This window comes from Gopherus evgoodei, chromosome 2 (assembly GCF_007399415.2).
Source record: "Gopherus evgoodei ecotype Sinaloan lineage chromosome 2, rGopEvg1_v1.p, whole genome shotgun sequence".
NCBI lineage: Eukaryota > Metazoa > Chordata > Testudines > Testudinidae > Gopherus > Gopherus evgoodei.
Genome location: NC_044323.1, coordinates 186697375 through 186721020, shown reverse-complemented (window position 1 = coordinate 186721020; position 23646 = coordinate 186697375). Strand labels below are relative to the sequence as shown.

Below are 23646 nucleotides of genomic sequence, written 5' to 3'. Positions count from 1 at the left end.
ATAGTTAACATATTATTTATCCCACAGTAAAAACACTTTTGCGGGTGTGGGGGAGAGGGGGATTAGTGAAGACCTACACTACTGTGGCTGCAGGTGCAAAGCGAAGTTTGCAAGATTCTTATGTTCAAGGCGGCCCCATGTATTGGAAGCAGGAATTAAACTGATCAGATTGGTGTATATTTCATTCTAAGTATGATAGTGTTCTGATGCTCTGCAAATGAAAGAAAAAATTCTATTTCCGCTTCATCGCTCAGAGCAATGCTGCTGCTCTGACTGTTGCACACAAGAAGAGCTGGTTGAAATTTTCACAAACTTTTTGTCCATACTTACATTTTGAATGTCCACATTTTTCATCTAAAATGGGACAAATTTCTTGTGAAAATTCTCATTAAATATTTTCCAGATTGAAACGGTTAGCAGTAGAATAAAGAAGAAGAAGAAAAGTCTTTCTTACTACCCCTGCACAGTCCCAAAGCCTTTGACAACTGTCTCTCATCCTCACACTTCTCTTTTGAAAAGTTGACAGGAATGATCCTGTTCAATACACTCATATTTTATACAGTACCTTGCATACAAAATGTATCTTAACATGCTTATTGACAAGCTTAATATAAACTCTAAAGGAGGGACTGAAGAATTAAGAGGTATAGAAAAGTGAGGAAATATATGGGTTTAGATGAAACCAGGAAAGAGAGGAAAAAGCAGAGATGGAACAATACAGAAAATTTAGAAGCTGAGATTCAAGCTGCAGCCATAACGTGGCCACATCATGTATTTGACATAGGAAATATTTTTATTATAGTTTCTATTGTAATATATTGAGCCTCAAACTCATTGTATTCAGTGAATTTTTTCACTAAGGGGCTATATTTAATACAAATGCTAATTTTAGCTTTTATTTGACCTATTAAAAACATTCACTTTTCTGTTTAGTATAATATTCCATTTATTGCTGCAGTGGAGGTGCAGCTATAAACAAGGGAGACTAAAACATCAGGATTACATCCTGAGAAATTCCTACTATATTTGTGTAACACTAAGGCGTTGTCCACACTGGCACTTTACAGCGCTGCAACTTTCTCACAGCAGTTCTTTAACGTGCCTTGTGTTCGCTTCGGCAGCACATATACGAAAACTGGAATGATACAGAGAAGATTAGCATGGCCCCTGTGCAAGGATGACATGTAAATTCGTGAAGCACGGTCATGGCAGACAGCTCTCCCAATGAGCTAAAAAAAATCACCTACACGAGGGGCGCAGCTCCCAGTGCTGGTGCACTGTTTACACTCAGCGCTGTAAAGTGCCAAACTTGCTGCGCTCAGGGAGGTGTTTTTTCACACCCCGAGTGAGAAACTTGAAGTATTTAAAGTGCCAGTGTAGGCAAACCCTTAGATTTAACGCATTAAGAGTGAATTTCTCTTGTGCAGAGTAGGGTTGCCAACTTTCTAACTGCTGAAAACCAAACACCCCTGACCCACCTCTTCCCTCAAGGCTCCACCCATGCCCCAACTCTTCCCCTGAAGCCCTGTCTCTGCTCACTCCTCTCTCCCCTTCCTCCATTGCTCACTTTCCGATCCTCCCTCTCCCAGGACCAGAGGTGAAAGTAAAATTGATCTCTTACCCATATGGGGCCAGCGCTGTCTCCCCCTCCCCACTGCAGAAGGGGCAGGGCCTTGGGCAGAAGGGGTGGCGCTGGGGTCAGGGTCTCCCAACCAGCCCATCTGTACTGCCTGGCCCATGTTGCCCAGGGCCCCAGCGCCAATTTAAAGGGCCCAGGGCTCTGTCCACTGCCGCCACCCTTTTAAATCACAGCCCTAGGACAGCTACTTCTTTTGTGCCCGCCCCCATTGGTGGCCGGGCGGGGGGGGGGGGGCAAAAGGAGCAGTGATGTTGAAGTGCTGCCACTGCAGCAGCACTTTAAAGTCAGCAGTACAGGCCGGTACTGGCGGCTACTTTTTACCGGTACACTGTACCAGCCCATAACGCCTTACTTTCACCCCTGCCCAGGACTCACCTGCTTCCTGCAGAGCCAGGTTGGGAAGAGCTGATGGGCACTATACCTGCCTGCCCAATGGGGGCACAGCAGGGTGGAGGAGGGGGTTGGTCCCCAGAGCAAGGGGCTGGTCTCCATAACGAGAGGCCAGGGCAATTAGGGCACAGCGGGGCAGAAGGAGGGGTAGATATGATGCCCCCAATGAGGTGGCACCTACCTCTTAGAGCCCAGTCCAGAAGCTACCCACTGTTCTGTCAGGCATCAGCAGCTGAACAGAGAGTACTTCCTCCATGTGGCTCCAGCCACAGCTGCTGCTCTTTCCCACCCCCATCTCCCAATGGTGTAGGCCGGTTACTGCAGTTAACCAGATTTTTAATGTCTTGTCATCTGTGCTGACCAGACACTGACAGATACTCTTTTCGACCAGACATTACGGTTGAAAACCGGACATCTGGAAATCCTGGTGCAGAGGGCTAGAAATGACCTATGCACAATGTAAATCCCATCTAAGCCTTATTTTGAGCCCTAAAAGGGTTCAGCCCCTGTGGCACATAAGGGTGAATTTAATCCCAAATGTCCTTCCTGTGTACATAATTGTAGCAAGAGTCTGACCAACTCCATGTGAGAGGTAAGAGAGGTTCCTTCTCTCTCTCAGTTCAGAACACAGCAAAGGACTGCTCTTTTTTATGCATATGAAAGATGCAGACAGACTGAGTCAAACACAACCATCTTCACCCTTAACGGAAAAAAAGTGGAATCCCTGCCCACGTCTTACAGTAAGTGGTTCCAACTCCAAACAAATCCCCAGAAAAAAAGGTGAAATCTCATTTAAAAAGAGGTTTATATTTTCATTTTCTGTAGATGTTATTTTGCTTCTCTCATGATCGTACAATTCAAACATTTAGAGGCTTCTCATTTTCTATTTGTATTCTCTTTTTATTCCTATTTGAGTCATTTGTGCCTGTGTGTTCTCTAGTAAAAAACAGAGGTATTCAGAATGAGCGTTCTTCAGTGATTCAGTACCAATCTAGGAATGAAGAAAAATTTTTAACCTGACCAGAAAATGTCAGTGAAGTTAACTTATTTTGATTATTGCCTTCTATGATGAGATAACTGGCTCTGTGGATATGAGAAAAGCAGTGGACGTGACATATCTTGACTTTAGCAAAGCTTTTGATAGTTTCCCACAATATTCTTGCCAGCAAGTTGAAAAAGTATGGAGTGGAGAGAAAGCTGCCTAGATTGTTGGGCTCAATGGGTAGTGATCAACTGCTCGATGTCTAGTTGGCAGCCAGTATCAAGTGGAGTGCCCCATGGGTCAGTCCTTAGGCCAGTTTTGTTCAACATCTTTATTAATGATCTGGATGATAGAGATGGATTGCACCCTCAGCAGGTTCGCAGATGATACTAAGCTGGGGGTAGAGGTAGATATGCTGGAGGGTAGTGATAGGGTCCAGAGTGAGCTGGACAAACTGGAGGATTGGGCCAAAATAAATCTGATGAAGTTCAACAAGGACAAGTGCACAGTCCTGCACTTAGGATGGAAGAATCCCATGCACCACTACAGGCTGGGGGCCAACTGGCTAAGCAGCAGTTCTGCAGAAAAGGACCTGAGGATTATAGTGGATGAGAAGCTGAATATGAGTTAGCAGTGTACCTTTGTAGCCAAGAAGATTAACGGCATATTGGGCTGCATTAGTAGGAACACTGCCAACAGGTCAAGGGAAGTGACTATTCCCCTCTATTTGGCACTGGTGAGGCCACATCTGGAGTACTGCCTCCAGTTTTGGGCCCCCCGCTAGAGAAAGGATGTGGACAAATTGGAGAGAGTCCAGCAGAGGGCAATGAAAATGATCAGGGGGCTAGGGCACATGACTTATGAGGAGCGGCTTAGGGAACTGGGCTTGTTTAGTCTGAAGAAGAGAAGAGTGAGCAGCCTTCAACTAACTGAAGGGGGGGGGTCCAAAGAGGATGGAGCTTGGCCGTTCTCAGTGGTGGCAGATGACAGAACTAGAAGCAATGGTCTCAAATTGCAGTGGGGGAGTGTGTCGGGTTGGATCACAGAACCCTCCGTGGGAGCTGTCCCCGATGTGCCAAGACTACCTCTGCTCCTGCTTTCCCTGCCAGCTCGGGACCCCAGAACCCTGTCTTGCTGAGCCAGACATGCCCATTTGCTCCAACAAAGACCCAGGGTCTGAATTACTTGCCTCAAAGCTGCAGGCTTACCTGAAAGCAGCTAACAAAAGTGTTCGTACCCAACTCCCAATGGGGCTAAACCCCATAAATTCATTTTCCCCTGTATAAGGCTTATACAGAGTAAACTCATAAATTGTTCGCCCTCTATAACACAGAGATATGCACAGCTGTTTGCCTCCCCCCAGGTATTAATACATACTCTGGGTTAATTAATAAGTGATTTTATTAAATACAGAAAGTAGGATTTAAGTGGTTCCAAGTAGTAACAGATAGAACAAAGTAAGTCACCAAGCAAAATAAAATAAAACACGCAAATCTATGTCTAATCAAACTGAATACAGATAAGATCCTCACCAGTTCCAGAATGCTCCCTTTTACAGACTAATCTCTTTTTAGCCTGGGTTCAGCAATTACTCACACCCCTTGCAGTCACTGTCCTTTGTTCCAGCTTCTTTCCGGTCTCCTGGGGTCTGGAGAGGCTCTCTCTTTAGCCAGCTGAAGACAAAATGGAGGAGTCTCACAGGGGTTAAAATAGACTCTCTTGTGGATGGAGACCCCCTCCTCACTCCTATGCAAAGTCCAGCTCCACGATGGAGTTTAGGAGTCACCTGGGCAAGTCACATGTCCATGCATGACTCACAGTTTCTTATCAGGTAGCAGCCATGGGTCACATGCTACCTTGAACATCCTCAAGTAGACTTCTTATGTGAATTGGAGCATTCCAAGATTCATTGTCCTTTAAGTGTTTCTTGATTAGGTACTTAACGTCAACATTCCTTTCTCCAGGAACTAACCAAATGCTCTATTAAGGTTATTTAGAAATCAAGCCAGTACACAGCCAATATTCATAACTTTGAATACAAAAATGATACATGAATAGAAATAGGATTAATAGAGTCAGTAGATCATAACCTTTACAGATACATGTTATATGGCACATGTAGCATAGAACACATTCTAAACATATTTCCATAAAGTCCTATGGGAGGTACCATCACAGAGAGGTCTATCTTGGATATTAGGAAACACTATTTCACTAGGAGGGTGGTGAAACACTGGAATGGGTTACCTAGAGACGTGGTGGAATCTCCATCCTTAGAGGTTCTTTAAGCTGGGGATTGGACTAGATGATCTCCTGAGGTCTCTTTCAATCCTAATCTTCTATGATTCATCCTTGCTACTTTTTAAGTAAGTAATTAGATGTAATGTAGAGCTGGTCCAAAGTCCACTGAAATCAATGGAAAGTCTCCCTCTGATCTCCAAGGGCTTTGGACCAAATCCATAATGAACACATGAGGACAATGATTCTTATTTCCTTCCTGATAGACACACCTTGAAACTCTCTGGGAGGGTCAGTCTGCATTTTCTCCTCCCTCATAACCTAATTCCACAACAAAGAAAATGACTGAAACCCATGAATGCAGAAGCGGATTTTTCAGGGTGATGTGCCATGGGTCCTTCATGTACTTGAACTTGGCCTTTTGGGTATTTGTCAGATTTTTAATTGCTAATAAGCCCCACCAATCATCTTACAGTCACCATTCTTCTTCCCCACAAAAGCCAACCTTGATGCTCTTTGAACTACAACACTACACTGTAAGCATACGGAAGGATTGCTGTTGAGTAACATGATGTAGGGATTACTAGTACCATTAATATCTACCATTTATAGCTTTATAAAAAGCCAGAAAATTGTTCACCTAACTAGCTGTTCAAATACTTATACTTTTCTCTCTTCCCCCCCGACAAATAACCAAAACGGTTTCATATTACATTGTGCTCAGCTAGGTGTTTCCCAACTAACTTTCCCTGCTCCTCCCACCCCAATACCCAAAATTTATGTAGAAAACAAGCTGTTACTGATTTTCTCCTGGTGGCTAGATCGATACCAACCTGCTGTGCCTGCCACTGTTTCATTCTCTCTACAGCGTGATGCTGCATGTGTGAAAAAGTAGGAACACGTACAGCTGAAGCATGTATAATTTAAAAAAAAATAAATTCTGGTGCAATACATAATTTACCAGAACCAAAACAAAAAAACAAAAAAAAAACAACACCCACACACAGTGAAATTGCTTTGACTGTGTTTCATAATATCTAAAGCCCAAGATTTACTTTAATCCTGACCATGACTTCATGAAAAGGAATTTATCGTAGCTAACTCTCCCTTTGTCATCCTTTTCTTCAAAGATGACTTCATGAAATATCTAGCCTCAAACAACAAAGCCAAAGAAACAGGGGAAAGCTCTGTTTTACACCAATGTGAAGAATTTTACAGTTTGACAAAAGATTGCAGTTCAATCCAAAATGTAGTCATCGGGGACTCAGTCCTCCATGCATAATGGAACAAGAGAAATTTGTTTTTCTGACTCAGTAGACATGATCACAGCATAATCCCTACCCAGGAATTTGGAGGTGAAGCATAGGGCATTCTTTTCTCAACTCAACCCCACGCAGTGGAAAGGAAGGGTGCTACCTATACACAAGATGGAGCTACATCATTCATTGATAGGGTATGAGCAAGAGAACAGTTTTAGTAGACAAACTACTCCCACTGCTTAGAATGAATGCTATGATGAAAACAGGTGTTTATTATAACAGCAGGGAGTGACTAATCATAATATTCCTCTACTTACTTTCAGGCATAACAAATTAAAAAACAAAGGTTCATGCTCCACTGTTAAAACAATTCAGGTGCCATTTTCTATACTCATGCCAAATTGAATCTTGATTCACAAACAGAAGTTATTTACTGAATTTATGCTGATATTCTCCCAAGTACAGTTCAGTGCACCTGGCAACTCAAGATCTTATGTCTACATTTCAGCCGGGGGGTGGTGTGGGGTGGGGTTTAAACCAAACAAACAAATTTTGGAAAGAACGTTTGGTTGCTATTTGTTTTGGTTGGGGTTTTTGTTTTTTTGTTTGTTTGTTTTGGTTTTTAAGTGCATTTTCTCTCAAAATAAGGCTTGCGGTAACAAAAACACAGGGTCCCCTGAGGAAACCATGGCAGTCTCTGAAGTCTACTTTTATCCACCTTAAAAGAAATTTGAAAACAAGAACCATCACCCAGGCAAGTTTGAGTAAATAATGTTTTAGCAACACCACCACTAAGACACAAAAGTTAAAAAATAACAAGCACTGCAAACTTAAGAGGGGGAAATTTTAAAAATGTGGTAACAAGTCCAGTCTCTACTTTCTATGTGTCTGATTCTGCAACCCTTACATCTCTTGAATAATATATAAGATTACTCGCTCTGAATAACATTTGCAAGTAAAGGCTGAAGAAGAGGGCTTACAGCGTTCCTGAAATATTCTCAGAAACTGTGTGGCCTGTGTCATTTGGGAAAATTACATGAAATGGTACTGAAATGTTATTGTACATGTACTGAATTTTGCTGAAGAGGCATCTATTTATGTGGGAGTTATGACTCTTCCCTCCCCTCCCAATCCCCCTGTCACTGTTTAATAGCATGCTAGAAACAATAGGCCTACAAAACTTGTAAAGTTACTTGTGCAAACCAAATGTCATATCAGAGCTGGCATAATTAAAATACAGTTGAAAGAAAATATCCCTAACACAGATCTGTCTGAATGGCCAGATTTGTAGAAGTCCTTTGTGTGGATGAAAAGCCTTCATTGAGACCTCAGATGGAACCATAAGCCACGAGACTGGAGACATTTCTTGTTTAGTTCTTTATTACTTTTTTAAAATATCCAAGCTGAAATTATTTTAAATACAGCCATCTAGGCAAGTTTCTTTTCCAAGCTGAAAGCCAAGGAAACAAGCCAAGGAAAATGGAAATTCCTGGAGATTCCATGCTTATTGGGTGGTAGTGAAATATTCAGATATTGTTTTCCTTCCATCCTAGCCATGACTACTTTTTTCCATATTTCAATGTATTCCCCTCCCCACCCCCACCGCCATACAGGGTGATTTATGAAAAACAACAGCTAGCCAGCAGAAGCAGCAACAGCATGAGCTCCAGGTGTTAGGGAAAAAAACCCTGCGTAATTAATTCTCTCTGTTATTCTATCACATCCCCCAAAATATTATGGTTGAAGATTCAAAAATCTGTTATAGTCTATCATATTTATTCCTTCATCTTGGAAGAGAAACATCTCATGTAAAAAAAATAAATTAAAAAAATAAAAAAAGGGTTCAAGCATGGATTGCTTTCTGGCAGCTAAAAACATAGCAACCAATGGTTTGGGATGGACAGGGTTTGTTTTTTCTGTTTTGTTTTTTAAGCCAAGATCTAGCAATACAGACAACTTTCATTATCAAAGATTCACAGGAAAATATAAGTGACTATCACAGGCTTCCAAAGCTATGCCACGCCAACTCTGTTGGAACCCAATCTTCCAAGAACTATAATGTTTAAGTACAAATGAATCTTAGATAATATACTGGTCCTGTTCTGTACCATGGGTATTTTGATTTTAATTATCTAACTGTAGCACACCACAATGCATCCTGACTGTGACTAAGCAGCTCTTGAATTCAGGATGTTATTTCATTGCAAAGCCTTGGAAAGACTTCTTGTGTTGCAGCTGAAGGCTAATACATAACTGAAGGCTAATACGGCTGGAACATGTTTATTTTTCTACATAACTGTGTAATTACAGCAAGTTTCTCCAAATCAGGTATTATGGAATGGGTTGCCCACAATTTAGAAACGTAATCAGCAAGTGGACTCTCTACCGGAAATATGGGAATACTTTAAATAATAAGATTCACTGCCAAAAATTGACTGCAGTTTGGTATTTTCATCTCACTGTGAATCTGAGTACAGCTGAATGTGGAAGAAATGAATAAAGTGGGACATGCTAGGATGTCTGCAAATAACTTGGCACTGCAGTAAATTGATGGGAAGGGAATTGCAAAAAACAAGAGTCTCCAGAAGTATCTGAATTGTTAGCTAAACCTGTGCTTAAAGAAGCAAGAAATGTGGAGAAACTTCTTGTAAAGTTGCAGCATGAATCTGAATAAGAGAACAAGCACAAAAGGCCTGGGGTATAATGAAGCGAGCATTTAAGGTAAAGCAGTCCAATTAGATTTGCAATGTTTTCTTTTCTTTCTGCTTTCTTTTAAGATAAATAAAATATAAACACACACACACACACACACACACACACACCCCGCAATTTTTACTGGTGACAGGTTAGGAAAGAAACAAAATGGAATAAAAGAAACTATATACATAGAAACAAAAACATGTATAGTTTCCTTTATTTTATTTTGTTTCTTGCCTAACCGGCCCACAATTTCTACTGGAGTATACCATCAAGAAACCTTTTTTTTCTTATTATTTTTTAAAATCTGGTACTGCTGGAGGGAAAAAAAATTCCCAGACCCTGCTCCTAAATAAGATAAATGATAAAATAAGAACGGCCATACTGGGTCAGGCCAAAATGGCTTAGGACATAAGAACCATGCCTGGCCTAAATCCGTTAATAGATAGTTTTTAAAAAAATAAGAAATGGGACAGGATTGACTGGCAGAACCAAAGCCCATTCCCCAGCGTTGATCATGGAATGAGCTTACATAAAAATTCAGAGAAGCTGTACAACAATGTTCTTATCACAGGGACAAGCGATTCAAAGAAGAGGCAAATTGGTTTGCAGTACAGAGTTAAAAAAATCCTCACTGTAATCTGGCTTCATTTTGGAAAGTTCTTGGTTATTTAGTCTACAACTTTCTCTTGAAAGGTGATCAAGATGGAAAGAAGCTGCTGGCTGCAGCTCTGAAAGAATGAAGAACATCAACAGAATATTTTTCTCCTTTTTTTATTCCTAACATTTTCAAATAGGAAGGAATTCAGATTCAATTATTTCACTGTGCTGAATTCAAATGCAAATGCTTTAAAGCAGGAAAAAGAAATAAATTGATATCCTATAAATATTCTGCAAATAGAGCTTGTTCTCTACGTTACTGAAGGGAACTTCCCCTCAGGACAGTAGCTGGAAAAATAAGGGAGCAGTTTCCATTTACATCTTTACAATTATGAATCAGTATACGTAATGTGGGATCATTACGTAAATTCAATTGTTGAGAAATATTATACATTATTTTTATGACAATAATTCATATCCTGGCCTTTTCCTTTTATCTATCTATTTAGATCTCTTAAGTATCTGTATACCTCAATAATTGTAATATTTGACCACTTCACAACACTCCTGTTAGGGAAGTACTACTATTAACCCCATTTGACAGATGCAGAACTGAGAGACGAAAAAGCATTCCCAGTGTCATACAGGAAATTTGTCTTTGAGCTGGGAATTGAACCTAGGTCTCCCAAGTCCCAGGTTAGGGTCCCTCTTTCACACTCCTGATCACATATGTTTTTCTTTAATTTAACTGAGGACAGACACAATTATGATTGTGAAAAGCAAAGCCCAATACTGGAGTAAGTCCAATGAATGACTAGTTTTTTCCTGCTTAATATTGGTCACCAGAAGCCAAACCTTATGAGGCACTAAGTGCTAGTGAAGACAAACAAGACAGTGCCCAGAATCTCATAAGGCTTGTCCCTTTCTTTCTCACTGTGGTACTACGGCAGGGCATTGATACAGGAAACTCAAGGGTTGCTCTGTGCGCACACATGCACATGAATGTGAGAGCAGCTGCTCTCCAGCCAGCTTATCTTTAATGTTTTCATTCACAAAGGATACCAAACTTGCAATTTAGACAGCAGAATGACTACTTTCCTTGCGGCTGGGCTAATTAGAATTTCTCCATTAAATTTTACATGATTCCCAAGATTGCTGGCCAAAGCCCTATTGAAGTGGAAAATGCTGATTTATTTTCCTTTTAAAACAAAACAAAAAAATCATGATTCCCTTTATTTACACTCTTCTGATATTCTTCATATGGTGAGAGAAGAAAATTGGCAAGCAGAGTACCTCTTCCCAATCCCACACAGAACTGCACAAATGACAACCACTGTGCCCTGTCTCACAATTTATTTTTCCCCTTTACTGTGAGGAAGAATCTAGCTATAATCTGTCAATTATAATCTGGAGTAATTTTCTGAGGGTTTTTTGTTGTAATTTTTTTTTCTAAAAAAAAAGTCCTAACTACTATAAAGAAAATTTTCTGAATTCTTCTCAGACTTTGATGTGCAGGCAGCATCTGGCCTGTTGTACAGACCATGAAGGGAGGAATCAAGCTATATTTAAGCACTTCACTCCTAAGCATGACTTCAGTCAAAGACAAATTGAGATATAACGTGTATTCTTAGTTCATAAGAATGACTCATGTTATGCCATATATAACTGTTTACCACAAAGTGTTGTATCACACATATAGGACTGTACTCATGTTCAGACTACAATTGTGGAATTCCATGCTTCCAGCCAGCAAACCCACAAGTAACTCTTATTAGTAATGCGAGGATAGAAATGTTCCCCCCCCCCCCAACATAATACAGCTTTCTTGGTTAATGATATTAACCACTAAATAAAGGGGCTCCATTGCTCAGATTCACTCTAATCGCAGCTCAATACTTCATAATTTCTCCTTGTCTTAAGCAGTTCTTTCTACAATATACAATTCTTACAAGGATTTTTCCCCACTTTGTTTAAGGGGGAAAAGGGGACATGGCAACTTAAAAGCCTGTAGATTCCTTGGCAAAATAATTCCAAAACGGCAACATCACTATTGACAGAACAACAAACAAAAATAAAATGACATCTGAAATTGTGAAAATTATGCTTTTAGTGAAGGGACTGGACTACTCCTGTTTGGACTTGAATGAGACAGAGGGGTCTGGCATACTACACTTTAGGAGGATGAAGTGCTCTGTTTGGAGCAGAGAAGCGGCTAGTGGCAACATCCTGCTTTTGTTATTTTTTATAAGCAGGCTTAAATCAGACCATAGAGGGAGGAAGCAAATAAAAGAACTGGCTTCAAATTTAGACCACCAACGTAAATGAAAGAAAATTTGCCTACCTGTCTATGATTTCCTTTCAGCCAACTACATTTTTATATGAAAAGTATAAACAACTCTTAAGTGCTTGGATTTAAAGTAATATTTACTTCTATTTCCAAAGTTGCTGTGGTGCTGTATTAAAGCTTTGTGAAAGGATGAAAAGAAAGAGGAGGAGGAGAAGGAATGGGAAAGAAGAACATGGAAGCTACAGATGGAAAACATTATTGAATCTCGCTCCTCCCACTCAGGCCATCTGCAAAAGCTTGGGTCTGTCCGACTTTGCAGCCAACATGACCTTGAGGCCCTGTATAGTTACTCAAAACTGCACCTGCGTGGGATTAAGTATCCTGTTAGTGAGTGATAGCCTTTCTCGCTCAGTCTCAAACAGCTTTCACAAGACCAAGCAGGAGGAGGAGGGGGAGGAAAAAGCAGCAGAGAGGGCACAGCAGAGCAGTGCCTTCCCTCACGGACAGAATAAGCAATAATATTGATTTAGGTAGCTAACCTTGTCCAAGTCACCACCTGAAGAAAGCTGTATCTGAAATTCTTATGCATGTTTAGATCAGTTCTGGTTTCAGCTCGCACATAATTGCAGCCTGTCAGAGGCATGGATCTAACCTGGAACACAAAATATCTCCTTTGAGCCCATTACCATTTTATAATGCTGAATGTGAAGCTTTTTTCTTTTGACCCAGCAAATTGCTCATTCTATGGACTACAGATTATCTGAAATTGAGAGATGCCTGAGTAGATAAGACCAAAATATAGACACATTTCTAAACAACATAAACTCACCTGATTTCTTGGAATTTTTCTAATCCCAATAAATTGATGAAATGATAGCAATCAAAATATTCCTAAATCACATAACTGATCAGAGCAGTGACTCTGCAGTCCCTTGGAGAATGCACCCCACTGAAAGTACAAAAGGGACTCCTGAATCCTTGTTTAATAAGTGTCTCTAGTTAACTGATAACTGATTATAGTTTTGTTTAACAGAAATGGAAGAAAAATGTTCCAACCACCTTCTACCAATGTTCTTTGCTCATAAAGGCAATTTTTATCTACTTAAAATATAGCTTTTTCCATACAATTTCCATACAAGTTCCTAATTTTCAGTGATAAAACAACATTCTTGCTAGATAAGAGTGAAAGGATTAAGGGGGAAAGCTCCAATCCATCCCAGACTCGGAGGTCCAAAACTAATCCAAATGTCAGTGGACAATCTAGCTTTCCTCAGAGGAGCTCCACATCCCACTGTTAGGAATACTGCAAGGTTTCAAATGAAGGGAGTAGACATGCACACCAGTGTATGTTGTTAGACGGTTACTGTAACCACACAGCTAATGTGCCTGCACTGGGTGGAAAACATTACAGAGCTCATGCTCTAGCCTGAATTTAAGGTGGAACTAGACCATTTCTACAAAACCGCATTTTTCTAATCCAGTTAGTCTTCTCCACCCAGCCTCCCATTCTCAAGGCCTGTAGTGATGCCCTGTGAGGCTGAAAGGCTCAGAACTCCCACCTATTATATTAGCATTTAATGCAGGGAGAGGTCAGTTGCTACCATCCAAGTGTTTTTGCACACGTGTACATTTATATATGACACAGCAGGTTATTGCCAGGCTCAAGTGAAGGCCTAAACGATTTCCACCACCTGAAAAGTGCAATAATCCCCTGGAAAGGGTGCTATTGTGAAACGGAATTTATACATACAAATAAGGAAAACAGAGCCGCAAATTTACTGGCCAGAGTGACATGTACGTGACATCATCAGCAACCAATCAGAAAGTGCCATGTGTGTCTGGTGTTCTTACATCATTTTATATTTATGAGTAAACACCAGGAGAGTGTTAACCCTAAGCTGTGTGTTTCCTCCCTACCTACTTCTTTAAAGAAAGAAAAGAAAAAAACAAACACCACACACAACTTCTTCCGTTCAATATGCAGCCTTTCATCTCAACACATTCTCTGACAAATCCTGAAACAATAAGTGGAAAGCGGGGGAGAATGGCTGGAACTACATGTCACTGTTTCCTGCAAACCTGTAAGCAGCACAGAGCTTCAGATCATGTCTTGCTTGGCTATGGAATACAGAAACAAGGGAAAGAAGCACAACAGGTCAACACTAGGTCAAGGCTTTTGTTATTATTGAACAAATGAACACAATTGTTATTTCCATCTAGATACTTTAAACTGTCTGTAAATTAAGCACTTAGCTGCTTCCTTCACCACCATCTCCTCTGATTTTTTTGGTAAAAGCCTTTTTAAGGCCTATCACTTACTTACGTGATACATAATCCTAGTCAGGTGCAGTGTGAACAGGTCAATCAGAGCATTAAAGTAGTGGCCATTCAGTCAGAGACACCAAGCTTTTGCAGCTGGCCTGAGAGGAGTGGGGAGCAAAGGTCAAGGAACTTACACATCTGTAGTTGTCATATTCTTCTCCATCTGTCCTTATATTATTCACAAAGATTGTGGCCTTAGCATTCTGCTGCAGCAGCAAAAAAAATCATTGCTGCAGGGATGTTACTGAGCTTTTCTGACAGCTGAACTTATTACTATCAGTAGCAGTAGATTTTCAAAGGAAGATTTTAGACAGGGCAAAGGAAAAAAGTTCACATCATCGTGACATTTCCACGAGCCTTCTGCTGCCCCACAAACCCATTCTCAAGAGTTTTTCAAAAAAAGCCTAAACACATTCTCCTTTTTCAGCCTTTAGACATTACAGTAATAGCAGGCTCGCTGGATGCTGCACCATGAAATAGAACTAATAGAACTAACAACATGCTGTTGAGATCTTGGCCAGCAGCAAAGAGTTCAACATGCTGGCTTTAAGCCATACTGACAACTCTCAAACTAATGTTCTATTCTCAGGACCGGCGCTAGGGGTTTGAGCGCCCTAGGCAGCCAGCAATTTCGGCACCCCACGCGTTAGTCCCGCAGCTCCGGTGGAGCTGCCGCAGTGGTGCCTGCAGAGGGTCCGGTGCTCCGCGGCTCCGGTGGAGCTGCCGTAGTCGTGCCTGTGGGAGGTCCACCGGAGTCGCGCGAGGAGCTGACCATCCGCAGGCACCATTGCGGCAGCTCCACCGGAGCTGCCTGCCGCCCCCTCCGGCAAAATGACGCCCACCAATTATTCTGGCGCCCTAGGCGATTGCCTAGGCTGCCTAAATGGTAGCACCAGCCCTGTCTATTCTCATTCTTGGATTTAGCAAATTTTACGGAGGAGGGGGGGAGAGGAATAAAATTACCCAAGCTGGCCACAACAAACTTTGAGGCCCTGGCTTCAAAGTTCCTTGTGAGATATTCATGTTCTCTTGCTTGTGCAAATTCACATATAAACATTCTGACCATGGTATGCACTCCGTATAATTAATGTGGCTCAAAAAGTGCAGGGGACAATATAAAGCTAATAAAACAGACTTAAAAGATGGACTGTGTGATGTGAACGTAGGCTTTACTGGCCAATACTGAATCCCTATGTCATTTAGTCACGAACAGCTCATTTTACTTGCATTGTATCGCTGAGAGCTGAAGCATGGTGCCCTGTCTTCTGCTGTTTACTAGATATAATCACATACGTCTTCTTCCCTGCCTTTACAATATGTCCTAGAGAGCAAGGTCGCCTAAACCATTACCAAAAAAGTGTCATTTGATAATTTTAAGATACAGTTTACTACCAAAAAAGGAACCGGTTATTTTTTCCTTTCTTCAAAATCTTCTATACCAGTCCAGACATTTGCGTTATAGCTCATTACAAACACCTAGTTCTGCAGGAAAGGAAATTCCAACTTCCTCAAAGCTCACGCTACACATTTCTTCTTGGGGGTGGGGGAGAAGGGGGAGAGAAAGAGAGAGGCAAGAAACATCATTCTTGAAGATTTGCAAGTCTATTCCCTAGGCATCACCAAACATCTTTTTGAAATATTATGGAACACATATGCGTATCTTTAGATATGCAGTCTTAGAAAGGTGAAAGCTGTCAGGTGCTAGCCCCCACCTATAGTATTTATCAAAGTAAACTGCTTTTGGGAGATTCCAAGGGTCTAGACTGGTACAGAAGACTGAAGAAGGGAGGGGTTTTTTTGTGTTTTTTTCCCATAGAAAATTAATTTTCTTTCTCCAAGTTTTTTGCACCAGCCCAGTGTACTTTCCTAAAAAGTGTACTATCTAACATAAAATTCATGCTTTCTGAAATATTTTAATTGTTCATTGAAATATGATGCAAGTCTATTTGCTTTCCTGGGCTCTACTTTTCACATATTTAAATTAAGGCTAAGAGATGGCTATATTATACATGGACCCATGTCATCAGCAAAAGACCAGTAAACGCCTCTCCATTTGCTGGTTGGGAAGAACTAGAGAGTCCAGACTGGATTAGAAGACTGAAGAGAACATCTTTTTGAGTTTTGTCTTGTTTGATTTTTTTTGGCACAATCAAGTGACTACACTGGGTGTTGCCATTGTGAATGTCTAAAAATCCAAAACCAAGACAAATTAAGAAAAGGAAGAGAAACAGACATGGAAACTGAAGCAGTGTAAGGAAAATTCAACACACAGGCAAAAAAGGATGAATTGCTTCAATCTGAGAGCAGCTAGTATAATCAATGCCATTATAAGTCATATGAAATCCTGCCAAAATTTTACTTAATAATGGCCACTATGACCACTATCTTAATTCAAAAAGAAAAACACTTTCAGTGGTCAGAATACTATTCAAAAAGCACTTTGGACTAAACTTTGCAGAGGTTCTGAACCCAATAGAAAATTATTTTTCTCATGAATATATAATTATTTGTACTTTTATAGTGTCTTAGAAAGATTAGTGAATGAGGCTTCACAGTACCCATTATGTAGGAAGTATAATTATGTCCACACCCAGAAAAAAGAAAAACACTTTAAGGCTGAGAGTACATAGCACTATCTTTAAGTATTAATATCACTTCAAGAAAATTGTATTTTCAGTTCTAATATGGAACTGGACAAAGCTTGGGCCTTAGAAAAAAAGGGAGAATGGGTGTATTTTCCCCTACCTTCTTGCCAACTTCCAGAGAAGGAGAATGTCCATAAATGTCCAAATAAGCAAGTCCAAATGCAGACCCATAATCAGACTCCAGATCTCCTCCCAATCTTGTTGTTTAACCTCTAAATTATGTCTCCTTACCCACCACCTGTTGGAGCTGTTACAAATCATCAGTTCAAAGATATCCAGTAGATAATGGTTATCACCCCCAAAACAATCTAAACTTAATTGCAATTGTCATTTCTTGGCCTAACACTGAAAGACAGACTTCTTACTGAAAAGTAATCATTTTTGTTGGTGACAACCAATTATAAGCCTATAAACCATATAACCTTTAATACTGACTAAATTTTTGAAGTCACTAGAGCTCCTCCCCATCAATCCATAAAGAAACATACACTCTTTTTCCAAAATGGAGACAGAATGGCAACCTCTTCATCATTCCAAATACCTGAACACCGTGGGGGCCAAGCTCACACCCTCAGCAGCCAAGACGGTTTCGTGCAAGACTAAGCAGGTTCTGCAAGTTTTTCCCCTCAACATCTTTCTCCTAACTACACTTTCTCGGATTCCCAAAACTTGCAGCTCTTCTCAATCTGGCCTGTTGGAAAAGTGCATAATGTGCACTTACAGTGAAATTAGTCAGGACTATAGATTAGTCAGACCAGAACTAGGAAAAGATCTAGAGTAACTGGGTCAATACCTAAAATGGCCATTAAGCTATTACAGTCTACAAGAATCTACACGGAGATGAAATATTTAATTATGGGCTCTTCAATACAGCAGAAAAAGATACAACACAATCCAATGGCTGGAAGTTGGAGGTGGACAAATTCAGAATGGAAATGAGGCATATATTTTTAACTGTCAGTAATTAACTATTGGAACAATTTACCAAGAATCATAGTAAATTCTTCATCATTGACAATTGTTAAATCAAGACTGGATGTTTTTCTAAAATATATGCTCTAGGATTTATTCTGGGGAAGTTCTATGGCCTGTTATACAGGTGGTCGGACTTAGTGATCACACTGGACCTCTCTGGCCTTGGAATTTATAAGTACACTAGGCAGAACAACTTCCTGCAAAAAGAGCAATATCTTCTTGAACTCTTAACCCTAAAGCCCTCAAAAGCCAGAGAAACACCGCAAAATGTACAGATGATGATGTAGCTTATGCATTAAACTTCTTGGCAAAGTCTTCCATATTCTAAACTTCCCACTCCAAGACCACACCTCCAGAGTCAGGGGTTTTTCTGGTTTTGTACACCCACAAATAAACCCTCCCATACATCAGAGCTAAAGGATCTTGTGAAGTTTGATGACACAAAATGTTTTCTTGACATCATCTACGGCTGTGGTCTGCAAGGGCTACATATGTATGGTAATCTTTAAGCACCTCTAGATGCCATTGGATTCCTATTCTAACTATGAGGGTATTTAGGTTCTGGAATAGGCTTCCAAGGAAGGTTGTAGAATCCCCATCACTGGAGGTTTTTAAGAATAGACTGGACAAACGCAGGTCAGGGATGGTCTGGGTTCCCTTCATCCTGCCTCAGTGCAGGGAGCTGGACTTGATGACCTTTCAAACTCCCTTCCAGCCCTACAATTCTATCATTCTCATAGGCCTCTTCTTCTTCCTGTGTACACTGGACTGGGCAAAGAAAGTTACAGCGTTGGTTGTTTGGTTTAACACATGATGTTACAGCATTTGCTTGGCAGTTCTGGTAAAATGTAGCAAGTTTCTTTGCTTGCATTTAACTTTCTATGACATAAAATATGAGGTCTCAAGCAAGGAAGTTCTAAATAGCTATATTTCAACTGCACAATAAGAATGTAATTCATTGTCAAAGATCCCTCTTGTCCTCTTTGTCATTTCCTGAAGAACCTCTCAAAAAAGGCAGGAAGCCTGAGCCAGAAGGGCAGGAGTTGTCTTTGACATACGATAGCATGAGGAGTCATATTCAATTTTTTATTTTAATATGTTCCACTCTACTAGAGGAAGATTTCAATTTTACTGTTTATAATGATCTAAACCAGCTCCTGTAAATATTTATTCCGCATGGTCTGCATTTGAAATAATTTAATTCAAGTTACATGTAAAAATAGGATCTCCTGTCAGCAAGAGCTTGCTCTCTCAGATACACATATATGCCCATACACCAAAGACACCATCGTGCCGGCAAAGATAATGTTTAGAATTTCACTAGCATTTTTATGTCAGAGGAGGAAGATGGGCCTGGCTCATACTACAGTACAAGTTCTGCATTATACCTTGAACACCTGCTATAAAACAAAAGCCATTCGTGAACAGGAAAGACTTTAATTCCCATTCTTACACAACTTGTTTAAAGTCTTTTTAAAAGCACCAATTAATCTTCTCTTCCTTCCACTCAATGATTTTCTAATTCTAACTGTGCCATTTGAGCACATCTTGTGATATAAAAATTCAGAAGTAAAGGAAGGAAATGTATCCAGCTGTTTACTCATAATTACTCCCTGAATGGCAGCTATCACACAATGGGTGACAAATCCTCACTTAAATATGACAAAATCAGAAACTCGCCACTACACTGCAGGTTCAATAACATGCCTAAATTCTGGCACTTTTGCACCAGAATGTGATAATATACATTCCCAATGAAAGTCCTGGTCTGCCTATCCAGATCAGATGTAGTAGAGACCTATGAGAAGGAGTGCTTGGTGACAGAGCAAGTCTTCACGAAGCTTAATGGCTGAGTGCTGCAGACCTAGAAACACTATCCACTCTCCATGGACTCCTACAGAGTAAGGGTATAGCTACACTTGAAATTTCAAAGCGCTGCCGCGGCAGTGTTGCAGGAGCGCTGCCGCGGCAGCGCTTTGAACTGTGAGTGTAGTCAGAGCGCCAGCCTTACGGGTGTAGCTGCAGCACTGATTACACTGAGGCTTTACAGCGCTGTATCTTGCAGCGCTCAGGGGGGTGTTTTTTCACACCCCTGAGTGAGAAAGTTACAGCGCTGTAAAGTGCCAGTGTAGCCATGGCCTAAAATTCCTTCTTCGCTCCAAGTGATAACTCTATGAAAATTCTTCTCTTTTCATTCTTTCTATCTCTGTTGACTGACTCAAGCAGACCTAGAGACAACCCTGTCGAAATCTTTTATTCCACTTTGTTGTGGAAGTAGTCATTTGTAGGAGGCACACAGTCTGCCAGTTTGATATGTCCCTCTGCAACACAGAGACCCACTGGTGTTTCACTACTCAGCAACTTTTGTGAGACCTGACATACTCACTACACCTAACACACTGTTGTCATGAAATCACAGAATCATAGATTATTAGGGTTGGAAGGGACCTCAGGAGATCATCTAGTCCAACCCCCTGCTCAAAGCAGGACCAATCCCCAAATCCCTAAATGACCCCCTCAAGGATTATTCCCAAAAGATGGCATATCATCATATATCATCAGAAAACTAATAACTTACTGATCATTCAAATTCTTGCATGATGTCTGTATAGAGTATTTACAAAGATTTATAAGTATGTGGCAGAATTATGTTCCTAAAATGTGTTCAGCAAACGATATATAAGCACAGTCTTACCTAGACAAAGGAATGTGTATTTGCTTGTCTGACCAGCCTGTCATGCAAGTCACCAAACTGGTGAATCAGGGAAATTGCCTCTTAATTATAAGACAAGGAGTCTGAAGGTCAAATAAGTAATGGAATCAACTGATTGTATATATTACTACTATACATATAGGTCATCCAACTGCCATCCTATGGTACCACATTAAGTCACTACTGGACTAGGCTGGGCTGAATAGTTCTATGTCCCATACCCAGTGGCCGGAAATATTCAGTATATAAGTAGAAGCGTTTTTTTAAAGTTTCTTTATCTGCAAATAACTGCAATTTAAATCTGATATTTACCATACATCTTTATGAATATACATTCAGAAAATGACACATGCAGAGCATTTTGGTTATTTTATTTTAATTGTTTAAAAGCCCATTCTTGTTTTGAAAACATCCAACATCTTTTCAATGGTCACACTTAGTGGTGGTGAAGCTTAATGAGTTTGTTTGTTTTCACTTTATTCCATTATGGTACAGTAGCGTGCTAAAGATCCTACTAAAATCAGATTTTAGGAGATATTGAGAATGTGTGATCACCTAAGTGTTTTTCCTTAATAAAGTAAGTGTTATGTTCACTGTTCTGTTCCAGAATACCTGAAGCCATTATGGACTAACACCATGCAGAATTTTAAAATAAATTAAGTATTTTTTGTATTGTAGTAACACATAAAAGTATTTATCATCACCAGCCTAATGGTTTTTATTAAATTCCTTTAGCTTAAAAAATATTGTAAACAAAAACTAAAAATTTGCTCTGGGCTCTCATACCTTGTGTGCCAAATTTCAGTCTGCAATGAATTTTAATAGTACGGTTATAAACCTTCAAAAGCAGGGGTCTACACTGGAAATAATACAATAATAATTATAGTGCAAATTACACTGCTCTAATATATTGATTCGCCTGTGTGTAGATATTCCTTGGAGCCTAGGATTTTGTGCATTTATAGCATACATTAAAAAGAGGGGTTACCTGTAATTGTATTCACTGGAGTTAGAAGTCAAAATACAAAGTCTATATCCTTAATCATTCCCTCTCTATCAAGAACCTGAAGTTCCTCATTACACTTTACAGCGCTGCAACTGGGGTGTGAAAAAACACCCCCCTGAGCGCTGCAAGATACAGCGCTGTAAAGCGTCAGTGTAATCAGGGCAGCAGCGCTGGGAGCGCGGTTCCCAGCGCTGCACGCTACACCCGTAAGGGATGTGGTTTACATGCAGTGCTGGGAGAGCTCTCTCCCAGCGCTGCCGCTCTGACTACACTCACACTTCAAAGCGCTGCCGGGGCAGCGCTTTGAAATTCCAAATGTAGTCATTTCAGACATTCTGGCTGGGAGGGAGAGGAAGAAACGAAGAATAAACTTAAAGAGAACAGAAGCAGGGAGAAAAAACAGAGGAGAAAGAGGGCTCACAAGAGACAAAACTGGAATTCAATACAGTACAGAACAGGAAGCTGATTATGAAAATCTATGTTAATGAAGATAACAGGAAAACTTCAGCATGAGAAAATAAAGGAAGAAGAAAACAGAGCAGATAAAGGATAGAGAGAGGAAAAACAGAAACTAGGAGAGAGTGAAGGAAACAAAGAAAATGATTTTTTTTTAAATGTAACTCAGACAAGGCCTAATCCTTCAGACTTTGTGCAGGCAAAACGTTCATTAATTTGCAGAATCAGAGCCACAATATTAAAGATTAGTGATTTTTTCATTGTATCCTTTGTACATTTCATTGTACTGTACTTCTCAGGCAAAGTCTTCCATAGCTCTGTAAATGTGGGAAAGGAGGTGATGGCAAAATGTTGATGCTGAAGGGACTTGAGCCAAATTGCTGCTTACTGTTGGGAAAGTCCCTAGGTTAATGAGGCAGGTAGTTTTCAGAATTACACGCTGCAGCGACAGGTAATATTTTCCCCTGTATTTCATACCCTGCTGTCTGAAAAACCACCAACCAAGTGTAAACATTTACACTGATGTTCTCAAATCAAGACTTCGCTTATAAAAAATTAAAAGCTCTGCATGTGTCATTTTCTGAATGTATGCTAGCAAAAATGTACAGTGTATGAGATTTAAGTTCGCAGGTAAGCATACGCTTTTTTAAAACACTTCCACTTATTGCAGAAAAGTCTACAGACAAACGGAGTCGTCATTATGCTGGAAAGACACAATTAACTGGAGTTGAAGGCATTCAGACTTAGCCCCACATTGGAGAGTTGGATGCAAAGGCCAGCACTGAGCAAATTCCATCCCCAGTGTTGCAAGCCTCTGAAACTCCCAACAGGGAAAGCTAGAGTGTTTAGTTTCTGCATGAAGCCCAACATTCCTGGCTATTTTTATGCATCTTCAGGACCTGTAGAAGCCCATGCTCCAAGGCCTAAGCTTTTTTCCCTTCCATAAATTTAATTAATGAGGAGTTTTCTAAAAGAGTACATTCTCTTTAGGGCTATGTTATTCAGAGGTTAATGGCTCTGATATGCAGCCAGGCCAAACAGTCATAAGCAGCAATAACTCTCCAACAGCTCCAATGCTCAGCCTTAAATGTCACTGAGTCCTATACCGAGCTTCTCCCCCACTCATCCCTGTTCAGCCCATCCTACCCACCGTTACTCTTCTGGTTTATATTTAAGCATTACAGACTAGTGGTTCATACAATATATAAAAAGTTTCAGCAACATATTCAATGTCCCTTAATTACTGCACTTATTTTCCTTAAAGAAAAAAATATTAGTGGAAGTCCATTTTGACTGCCCTAGGGCATAAATACTAGATAATAGGAAAGTGATCCTATTTAATCTCTGGAAAAATAAACAGCATGCAGATTTCTAAACTATGCTGGAGTGCTACTGTAACATTTGGCACAACCTCATTGGGAGGACTGTCATGCTGAT

At 40.4% G+C, this 23646-nt stretch overlaps 1 long non-coding RNA gene and 1 other non-coding gene across 5 annotated transcripts in view; one reads left to right on the top strand and one right to left on the bottom strand.

Moving 5' to 3' along the window:
* The window catches only part of LOC115646562, a 361228-nt gene that overhangs the window by 183282 nt on the left and 154300 nt on the right, over positions 1 to 23646 (bottom strand). The window lies entirely within an intron of this gene.
* On the top strand, positions 1106 to 1207 carry LOC115647299. Its single transcript, XR_003999259.1, has one exon. It is a non-coding gene; the product is annotated as a U6 spliceosomal RNA (small nuclear RNA).